Genomic DNA, 10381 nt, shown 5'->3' with positions numbered 1-10381 from the left:
CACTCTTTTGGGGTCGATTTTTTATGCTCCATGAACCATGTGCACGGCTATCGAGATGTCGACATAACTCATTGTTTTTTCGTTTCGGCCTAGTTTCCTGGGCTATAGCGCACTGTTTTGGGGTCCGTGGTGGATTTCTTATGCTCCATGAACCTTGTGTACGGCTATCGAAACGTCGCAAAAACTCATTCCTATTGGCGTTTGTGGCGAGTTTCGTGGGATAGAGCGCACTCTTTTGGGGTCCCGGGTCGATTTTTGATCCTCCATGGACCCTCCGCATGGCTATCGAGACATAGCCAAAACTCGGTGTTTTTGTCGTTTCGGGCAAGTTTCGTGGGCTATAGCGCACTGTTTTGGTGTCCCGGGTTGTTTTTTATGCTCAATGAACACTGTGCACGGCTATTGAGATGTCGCAAAAATTCAATGTTTTTGTCGTTTCGTGAAACTTTCATGGTTTATAGCGCACTGTTTTGGGGTTACGGTCGATTTTTTATGCTCCATAAACCGTTTGCACGACTACCGAAACGTCATAAAAACTCGGTTTTTTTTTGTCGTTTCGGGCTAGTATCATGGGCGATAACGCGCTGTTTTAGGGTTCCGAGTCTATTTTTGATGCTTCATGAACACTGTGCACGGCTACCATGATGTCGAAAAAATTGGTTGTTTTTATCATTTCGTGTATGTTTCGTGGGCTATAACGCGCTGTTTTGGGGTACCTCATCAATTACTTATGCTCCATGAACCCTGTGCACGTCTATCAAGACATCGCAAAAACTCGTTCTTTATGGCGTTTTTGACCAGTTTTGTGGAATATAGCGCACTGTTTTGGGGTCCTGGGTTGATTTTTGATGCTTCATGGACCCTGTGCAGGGCTATCGACACATCGCAAAAACTCATTGTTTTGTCGTTTTGGGCCATTTTCATGGGCTACGTATTGTTTTGGGGTTCCGGGTAGATTTTTGATACTCCATGAACCATGTGCACGTCTAACGAGACGTCGTAAAAACTCGTTCCTTTTGTAGTTTCAGTCTAGTTTTGTGGGATATACCTGGTTTGGGGTCCCGCGTCGATTTTTAATGCTCCATGAACCGTGTGCACGGCTATCGAGATGTCGAAAAAACTCATTGTTTTCGTCTTTTTGGGCCAGTTTTGTGGTCCATAGCGCACTGTTTTGGGGTCCCGGGTTGTTTTTTATGCTCAATGAACCCTGTGCACGACTATCGAGATGTGGCCAAAAATCGGTGTTTTGTCGTTTCGAGCCACCTTCGTGGGCTACAGCGCACTGTTTTGGGGTCTCGTGTCGATTTTTATGCTCCATGAACACTGTGCACGGCTATCGAGTTGTTGCAAAAATTCTAGGATTTTGTTGTTTCGAGACACTTTCATGGGCTATAGCGCACTATTTTTGGGTCTCGGGTCGATTTTTTATGCTCCATGAACCTTGTGCACGGCTATCAAGATGTCGAAATAACTTGTTGTTTTGTCGTTTCGGGCCAGTTTCGTGGGCTATAGCGCACTGTTTTGGGGTCCTGGGTCGTTTTTTGAAGCTCCATGAACCCTGTGCACGACTATCGAGATGTCGCAAAAAATCAGTGTATTTGTCGTTTCGGGCCACTTTCGTGGGCTATAGTGCACTGTTTTGTGGTCTTGTGTCGTTTTTGAATGCTCCATGAACCCTTTGCACGACTATCGAGACGTAAAAAAACTCGTTGTTTTTATCGTTTCGGGCTATTTTCATGGGCGATAACGCGAAGTTTTAGGGTTCCGGTTCAATTTTTGATGCTTCATGAACCTTGTGCACGACTATCATGATGTCGAAAAAATTGGTTGTTTTTATCATTTCGAGCAAGTTTCATGAGCTATAACGCTGTTTTGGGGTACCTCGTCAATTTCTTATGCTCCATGAACACTATGCATGGCAATTGAGACGTCGCAAAAACTCGTTCTTTTGGCGTTTCTTGCGAGTTTCGTGGGATATAACGCACTCTTTTGGGGTCGATTTTTTATGCTCCATGAACCATGTGCACGGCTATCGAGATGTCGACATAACTCATTGTTTTTTCGTTTCGGCCTAGTTTCCTGGGCTATAGCGCACTGTTTTGGGGTCCGTGGTGGATTTCTTATGCTCCATGAACCTTGTGTACGGCTATCGAAACGTCGCAAAAACTCATTCCTATTGGCGTTTGTGGCGAGTTTCGTGGGATAGAGCGCACTCTTTTGGGGTCCCGGGTCGATTTTTGATCCTCCATGGACCCTCCGCATGGCTATCGAGACATAGCCAAAACTCGGTGTTTTTGTCGTTTCGGGCAAGTTTCGTGGGCTATAGCGCACTGTTTTGGTGTCCCGGGTTGTTTTTTATGCTCAATGAACACTGTGCACGGCTATTGAGATGTCGCAAAAATTCAATGTTTTTGTCGTTTCGTGAAACTTTCATGGTTTATAGCGCACTGTTTTGGGGTTACGGTCGATTTTTTATGCTCCATAAACCGTTTGCACGACTACCGAAACGTCATAAAAACTCGGTTTTTTTTTTGTCGTTTCGGGCTAGTATCATGGGCGATAACGCGCTGTTTTAGGGTTCCGAGTCTATTTTTGATGCTTCATGAACACTGTGCACGGCTACCATGATGTCGAAAAAATTGGTTGTTTTTATCATTTCGTGTATGTTTCGTGGGCTATAACGCGCTGTTTTGGGGTACCTCATCAATTACTTATGCTCCATGAACCCTGTGCACGTCTATCAAGACATCGCAAAAACTCGTTCTTTATGGCGTTTTTGACCAGTTTTGTGGAATATAGCGCACTGTTTTGGGGTCCTGGGTTGATTTTTGATGCTTCATGGACCCTGTGCAGGGCTATCGACACATCGCAAAAACTCATTGTTTTGTCGTTTTGGGCCATTTTCATGGGCTACGTATTGTTTTGGGGTTCCGGGTAGATTTTTGATACTCCATGAACCATGTGCACGTCTAACGAGACGTCGTAAAAACTCGTTCCTTTTGTAGTTTCAGTCTAGTTTTGTGGGATATACCTGGTTTGGGGTCCCGCGTCGATTTTTAATGCTCCATGAACCGTGTGCACGGCTATCGAGATGTCGAAAAAACTCATTGTTTTCGTCTTTTTGGGCCAGTTTTGTGGTCCATAGCGCACTGTTTTGGGGTCCCGGGTTGTTTTTTATGCTCAATGAACCCTGTGCACGACTATCGAGATGTGGCCAAAAATCGGTGTTTTGTCGTTTCGAGCCACCTTCGTGGGCTACAGCGCACTGTTTTGGGGTCTCGTGTCGATTTTTATGCTCCATGAACACTGTGCACGGCTATCGAGTTGTTGCAAAAATTCTAGGATTTTGTTGTTTCGAGACACTTTCATGGGCTATAGCGCACTATTTTTGGGTCTCGGGTCGATTTTTTATGCTCCATGAACCTTGTGCACGGCTATCAAGATGTCGAAATAACTTGTTGTTTTGTCGTTTCGGGCCAGTTTCGTGGGCTATAGCGCACTGTTTTGGGGTCCTGGGTCGTTTTTTGAAGCTCCATGAACCCTGTGCACGACTATCGAGATGTCGCAAAAAATCAGTGTATTTGTCGTTTCGGGCCACTTTCGTGGGCTATAGTGCACTGTTTTGTGGTCTTGTGTCGTTTTTGAATGCTCCATGAACCCTTTGCACGACTATCGAGACGTAAAAAAACTCGTTGTTTTTATCGTTTCGGGCTATTTTCATGGGCGATAACGCGAAGTTTTAGGGTTCCGGTTCAATTTTTGATGCTTCATGAACCTTGTGCACGACTATCATGATGTCGAAAAAATTGGTTGTTTTTATCATTTCGAGCAAGTTTCATGAGCTATAACGCTGTTTTGGGGTACCTCGTCAATTTCTTATGCTCCATGAACACTATGCATGGCAATTGAGACGTCGCAAAAACTCGTTCTTTTGGCGTTTCTTGCGAGTTTCGTGGGATATAACGCACTCTTTTGGGGTCGATTTTTTATGCTCCATGAACCATGTGCACGGCTATCGAGATGTCGACATAACTCATTGTTTTTTCGTTTCGGCCTAGTTTCCTGGGCTATAGCGCACTGTTTTGGGGTCCGTGGTGGATTTCTTATGCTCCATGAACCTTGTGTACGGCTATCGAAACGTCGCAAAAACTCATTCCTATTGGCGTTTGTGGCGAGTTTCGTGGGATAGAGCGCACTCTTTTGGGGTCCCGGGTCGATTTTTGATCCTCCATGGACCCTCCGCATGGCTATCGAGACATAGCCAAAACTCGGTGTTTTTGTCGTTTCGGGCAAGTTTCGTGGGCTATAGCGCACTGTTTTGGTGTCCCGGGTTGTTTTTTATGCTCAATGAACACTGTGCACGGCTATTGAGATGTCGCAAAAATTCAATGTTTTTGTCGTTTCGTGAAACTTTCATGGTTTATAGCGCACTGTTTTGGGGTTACGGTCGATTTTTTATGCTCCATAAACCGTTTGCACGACTACCGAAACGTCATAAAAACTCGGTTTTTTTTTGTCGTTTCGGGCTAGTATCATGGGCGATAACGCGCTGTTTTAGGGTTCCGAGTCTATTTTTGATGCTTCATGAACACTGTGCACGGCTACCATGATGTCGAAAAAATTGGTTGTTTTTATCATTTCGTGTATGTTTCGTGGGCTATAACGCGCTGTTTTGGGGTACCTCATCAATTACTTATGCTCCATGAACCCTGTGCACGTCTATCAAGACATCGCAAAAACTCGTTCTTTATGGCGTTTTTGACCAGTTTTGTGGAATATAGCGCACTGTTTTGGGGTCCTGGGTTGATTTTTGATGCTTCATGGACCCTGTGCAGGGCTATCGACACATCGCAAAAACTCATTGTTTTGTCGTTTTGGGCCATTTTCATGGGCTACGTATTGTTTTGGGGTTCCGGGTAGATTTTTGATACTCCATGAACCATGTGCACGTCTAACGAGACGTCGTAAAAACTCGTTCCTTTTGTAGTTTCAGTCTAGTTTTGTGGGATATACCTGGTTTGGGGTCCCGCGTCGATTTTTAATGCTCCATGAACCGTGTGCACGGCTATCGAGATGTCGAAAAAACTCATTGTTTTCGTCTTTTTGGGCCAGTTTTGTGGTCCATAGCGCACTGTTTTGGGGTCCCGGGTTGTTTTTTATGCTCAATGAACCCTGTGCACGACTATCGAGATGTGGCCAAAAATCGGTGTTTTGTCGTTTCGAGCCACCTTCGTGGGCTACAGCGCACTGTTTTGGGGTCTCGTGTCGATTTTTATGCTCCATGAACACTGTGCACGGCTATCGAGTTGTTGCAAAAATTCTAGGATTTTGTTGTTTCGAGACACTTTCATGGGCTATAGCGCACTATTTTTGGGTCTCGGGTCGATTTTTTATGCTCCATGAACCTTGTGCACGGCTATCAAGATGTCGAAATAACTTGTTGTTTTGTCGTTTCGGGCCAGTTTCGTGGGCTATAGCGCACTGTTTTGGGGTCCTGGGTCGTTTTTTGAAGCTCCATGAACCCTGTGCACGACTATCGAGATGTCGCAAAAAATCAGTGTATTTGTCGTTTCGGGCCACTTTCGTGGGCTATAGTGCACTGTTTTGTGGTCTTGTGTCGTTTTTGAATGCTCCATGAACCCTTTGCACGACTATCGAGACGTAAAAAAACTCGTTGTTTTTATCGTTTCGGGCTATTTTCATGGGCGATAACGCGAAGTTTTAGGGTTCCGGTTCAATTTTTGATGCTTCATGAACCTTGTGCACGACTATCATGATGTCGAAAAAATTGGTTGTTTTTATCATTTCGAGCAAGTTTCATGAGCTATAACGCTGTTTTGGGGTACCTCGTCAATTTCTTATGCTCCATGAACACTATGCATGGCAATTGAGACGTCGCAAAAACTCGTTCTTTTGGCGTTTCTTGCGAGTTTCGTGGGATATAACGCACTCTTTTGGGGTCGATTTTTTATGCTCCATGAACCATGTGCACGGCTATCGAGATGTCGACATAACTCATTGTTTTTTCGTTTCGGCCTAGTTTCCTGGGCTATAGCGCACTGTTTTGGGGTCCGTGGTGGATTTCTTATGCTCCATGAACCTTGTGTACGGCTATCGAAACGTCGCAAAAACTCATTCCTATTGGCGTTTGTGGCGAGTTTCGTGGGATAGAGCGCACTCTTTTGGGGTCCCGGGTCGATTTTTGATCCTCCATGGACCCTCCGCATGGCTATCGAGACATAGCCAAAACTCGGTGTTTTTGTCGTTTCGGGCAAGTTTCGTGGGCTATAGCGCACTGTTTTGGTGTCCCGGGTTGTTTTTTATGCTCAATGAACACTGTGCACGGCTATTGAGATGTCGCAAAAATTCAATGTTTTTGTCGTTTCGTGAAACTTTCATGGTTTATAGCGCACTGTTTTGGGGTTACGGTCGATTTTTTATGCTCCATAAACCGTTTGCACGACTACCGAAACGTCATAAAAACTCGGTTTTTTTTGTCGTTTCGGGCTAGTATCATGGGCGATAACGCGCTGTTTTAGGGTTCCGAGTCTATTTTTGATGCTTCATGAACACTGTGCACGGCTACCATGATGTCGAAAAAATTGGTTGTTTTTATCATTTCGTGTATGTTTCGTGGGCTATAACGCGCTGTTTTGGGGTACCTCATCAATTACTTATGCTCCATGAACCCTGTGCACGTCTATCAAGACATCGCAAAAACTCGTTCTTTATGGCGTTTTTGACCAGTTTTGTGGAATATAGCGCACTGTTTTGGGGTCCTGGGTTGATTTTTGATGCTTCATGGACCCTGTGCAGGGCTATCGACACATCGCAAAAACTCATTGTTTTGTCGTTTTGGGCCATTTTCATGGGCTACGTATTGTTTTGGGGTTCCGGGTAGATTTTTGATACTCCATGAACCATGTGCACGTCTAACGAGACGTCGTAAAAACTCGTTCCTTTTGTAGTTTCAGTCTAGTTTTGTGGGATATACCTGGTTTGGGGTCCCGCGTCGATTTTTAATGCTCCATGAACCGTGTGCACGGCTATCGAGATGTCGAAAAAACTCATTGTTTTCGTCTTTTTGGGCCAGTTTTGTGGTCCATAGCGCACTGTTTTGGGGTCCCGGGTTGTTTTTTATGCTCAATGAACCCTGTGCACGACTATCGAGATGTGGCCAAAAATCGGTGTTTTGTCGTTTCGAGCCACCTTCGTGGGCTACAGCGCACTGTTTTGGGGTCTCGTGTCGATTTTTATGCTCCATGAACACTGTGCACGGCTATCGAGTTGTTGCAAAAATTCTAGGATTTTGTTGTTTCGAGACACTTTCATGGGCTATAGCGCACTATTTTTGGGTCTCGGGTCGATTTTTTATGCTCCATGAACCTTGTGCACGGCTATCAAGATGTCGAAATAACTTGTTGTTTTGTCGTTTCGGGCCAGTTTCGTGGGCTATAGCGCACTGTTTTGGGGTCCTGGGTCGTTTTTTGAAGCTCCATGAACCCTGTGCACGACTATCGAGATGTCGCAAAAAATCAGTGTATTTGTCGTTTCGGGCCACTTTCGTGGGCTATAGTGCACTGTTTTGTGGTCTTGTGTCGTTTTTGAATGCTCCATGAACCCTTTGCACGACTATCGAGACGTAAAAAAACTCGTTGTTTTTATCGTTTCGGGCTATTTTCATGGGCGATAACGCGAAGTTTTAGGGTTCCGGTTCAATTTTTGATGCTTCATGAACCTTGTGCACGACTATCATGATGTCGAAAAAATTGGTTGTTTTTATCATTTCGAGCAAGTTTCATGAGCTATAACGCTGTTTTGGGGTACCTCGTCAATTTCTTATGCTCCATGAACACTATGCATGGCAATTGAGACGTCGCAAAAACTCGTTCTTTTGGCGTTTCTTGCGAGTTTCGTGGGATATAACGCACTCTTTTGGGGTCGATTTTTTATGCTCCATGAACCATGTGCACGGCTATCGAGATGTCGACATAACTCATTGTTTTTTCGTTTCGGCCTAGTTTCCTGGGCTATAGCGCACTGTTTTGGGGTCCGTGGTGGATTTCTTATGCTCCATGAACCTTGTGTACGGCTATCGAAACGTCGCAAAAACTCATTCCTATTGGCGTTTGTGGCGAGTTTCGTGGGATAGAGCGCACTCTTTTGGGGTCCCGGGTCGATTTTTGATCCTCCATGGACCCTCCGCATGGCTATCGAGACATAGCCAAAACTCGGTGTTTTTGTCGTTTCGGGCAAGTTTCGTGGGCTATAGCGCACTGTTTTGGTGTCCCGGGTTGTTTTTTATGCTCAATGAACACTGTGCACGGCTATTGAGATGTCGCAAAAATTCAATGTTTTTGTCGTTTCGTGACACTTTCATGGTTTATAGCGCACTGTTTTGGGGTTACGGTCGATTTTTTATGCTCCATAAACCGTTTGCACGACTACCGAAACGTCATAAAAACTCGGTTTTTTTTGTCGTTTCGGGCTAGTATCATGGGCGATAACGCGCTGTTTTAGGGTTCCGAGTCTATTTTTGATGCTTCATGAACACTGTGCACGGCTACCATGATGTCGAAAAAATTGGTTGTTTTTATCATTTCGTGTATGTTTCGTGGGCTATAACGCGCTGTTTTGGGGTACCTCATCAATTCCTTATGCTCCATGAACCCTGTGCACGTCTATCAAGACATCGCAAAAACTCGTTCTTTATGGCGTTTTTGACCAGTTTTGTGGAATATAGCGCACTGTTTTGGGGTCCTGGGTTGATTTTTGATGCTTCATGGACCCTGTGCAGGGCTATCGACACATCGCAAAAACTCATTGTTTGTCGTTTTGGGCCATTTTCATGGGCTACGTATTGTTTTGGGGTTCCGGGTAGATTTTTGATACTCCATGAACCATGTGCACGTCTAACGAGACGTCGTAAAAACTCGTTCTTTTTGTAGTTTCAGTCTAGTTTTGTGGGATATACCTGGTTTGGGGTCCCGCGTCGATTTTTAATGCTCCATGAACCGTGTGCACGGCTATCGAGATGTCGAAAAAACTCATTGTTTTCGTCTTTTTGGGCCAGTTTTGTGGTCCATAGCGCACTGTTTTGGGGTCCCGGGTTGTTTTTTATGCTCAATGAACCCTGTGCACGACTATCGAGATGTGGCCAAAAATCGGTGTTTTGTCGTTTCGAGCCACCTTCGTGGGCTACAGCGCGCTGTTTTGGGGTCTCGTGTCGATTTTTATGCTCCATGAACACTGTGCACGGCTATCGAGTTGTTGCAAAAATTCTAGGATTTTGTTGTTTCGAGACACTTTCATGGGCTATAGCGCACTATTTTTGGGTCTCGGGTCGATTTTTTATGCTCCATGAACCTTGTGCACGGCTATCAAGATGTCGAAATAACTTGTTGTTTTGTCGTTTCGGGCCAGTTTCGTGGGCTATAGCGCACTGTTTTGGGGTCCTGGGTCGTTTTTTGAAGCTCCATGAACCCTGTGCACGACTATCGAGATGTCGCAAAAAATCAGTGTATTTGTCGTTTCGGGCCACTTTCGTGGGCTATAGTGCACTGTTTTGTGGTCTTGTGTCGTTTTTGAATGCTCCATGAACCCTTTGCACGACTATCGAGACGTAAAAAAACTCGTTGTTTTTATCGTTTCGGGCTATTTTCATGGGCGATAACGCGAAGTTTTAGGGGTTCCGGTTCAATTTTTGATGCTTCATGAACCTTGTGCACGACTATCATGATGTCGAAAAAATTGGTTGTTTTTATCATTTCGAGCAAGTTTCATGAGCTATAACGCTGTTTTGGGGTACCTCGTCAATTTCTTATGCTCCATGAACACTATGCATGGCAATTGAGACGTCGCAAAAACTCGTTCTTTTGGCGTTTCTTGCGAGTTTCGTGGGATATAACGCACTCTTTTGGGGTCGATTTTTTATGCTCCATGAACCATGTGCACGGCTATCGAGATGTCGACATAACTCATTGTTTTTTCGTTTCGGCCTAGTTTCCTGGGCTATAGCGCACTGTTTTGGGGTCCGTGGTGGATTTCTTATGCTCCATGAACCTTGTGTACGGCTATCGAAACGTCGCAAAAACTCATTCCTATTGGCGTTTGTGGCGAGTTTCGTGGGATAGAGCGCACTCTTTTGGGGTCCCGGGTCGATTTTTGATCCTCCATGGACCCTCCGCATGGCTATCGAGACATAGCCAAAACTCGGTGTTTTTGTCGTTTCGGGCAAGTTTCGTGGGCTATAGCGCACTGTTTTGGTGTCCCGGGTTGTTTTTTATGCTCAATGAACACTGTGCACGGCTATTGAGATGTCGCAAAAATTCAATGTTTTTGTCGTTTCGTGACACTTTCATGGTTTATAGCGCACTGTTTT

This window comes from Hordeum vulgare, chromosome 4H (genome assembly GCF_904849725.1).
Source record: "Hordeum vulgare subsp. vulgare chromosome 4H, MorexV3_pseudomolecules_assembly, whole genome shotgun sequence".
NCBI lineage: Eukaryota > Viridiplantae > Streptophyta > Magnoliopsida > Poales > Poaceae > Hordeum > Hordeum vulgare.
This window is presented reverse-complemented; position numbering follows the sequence as displayed.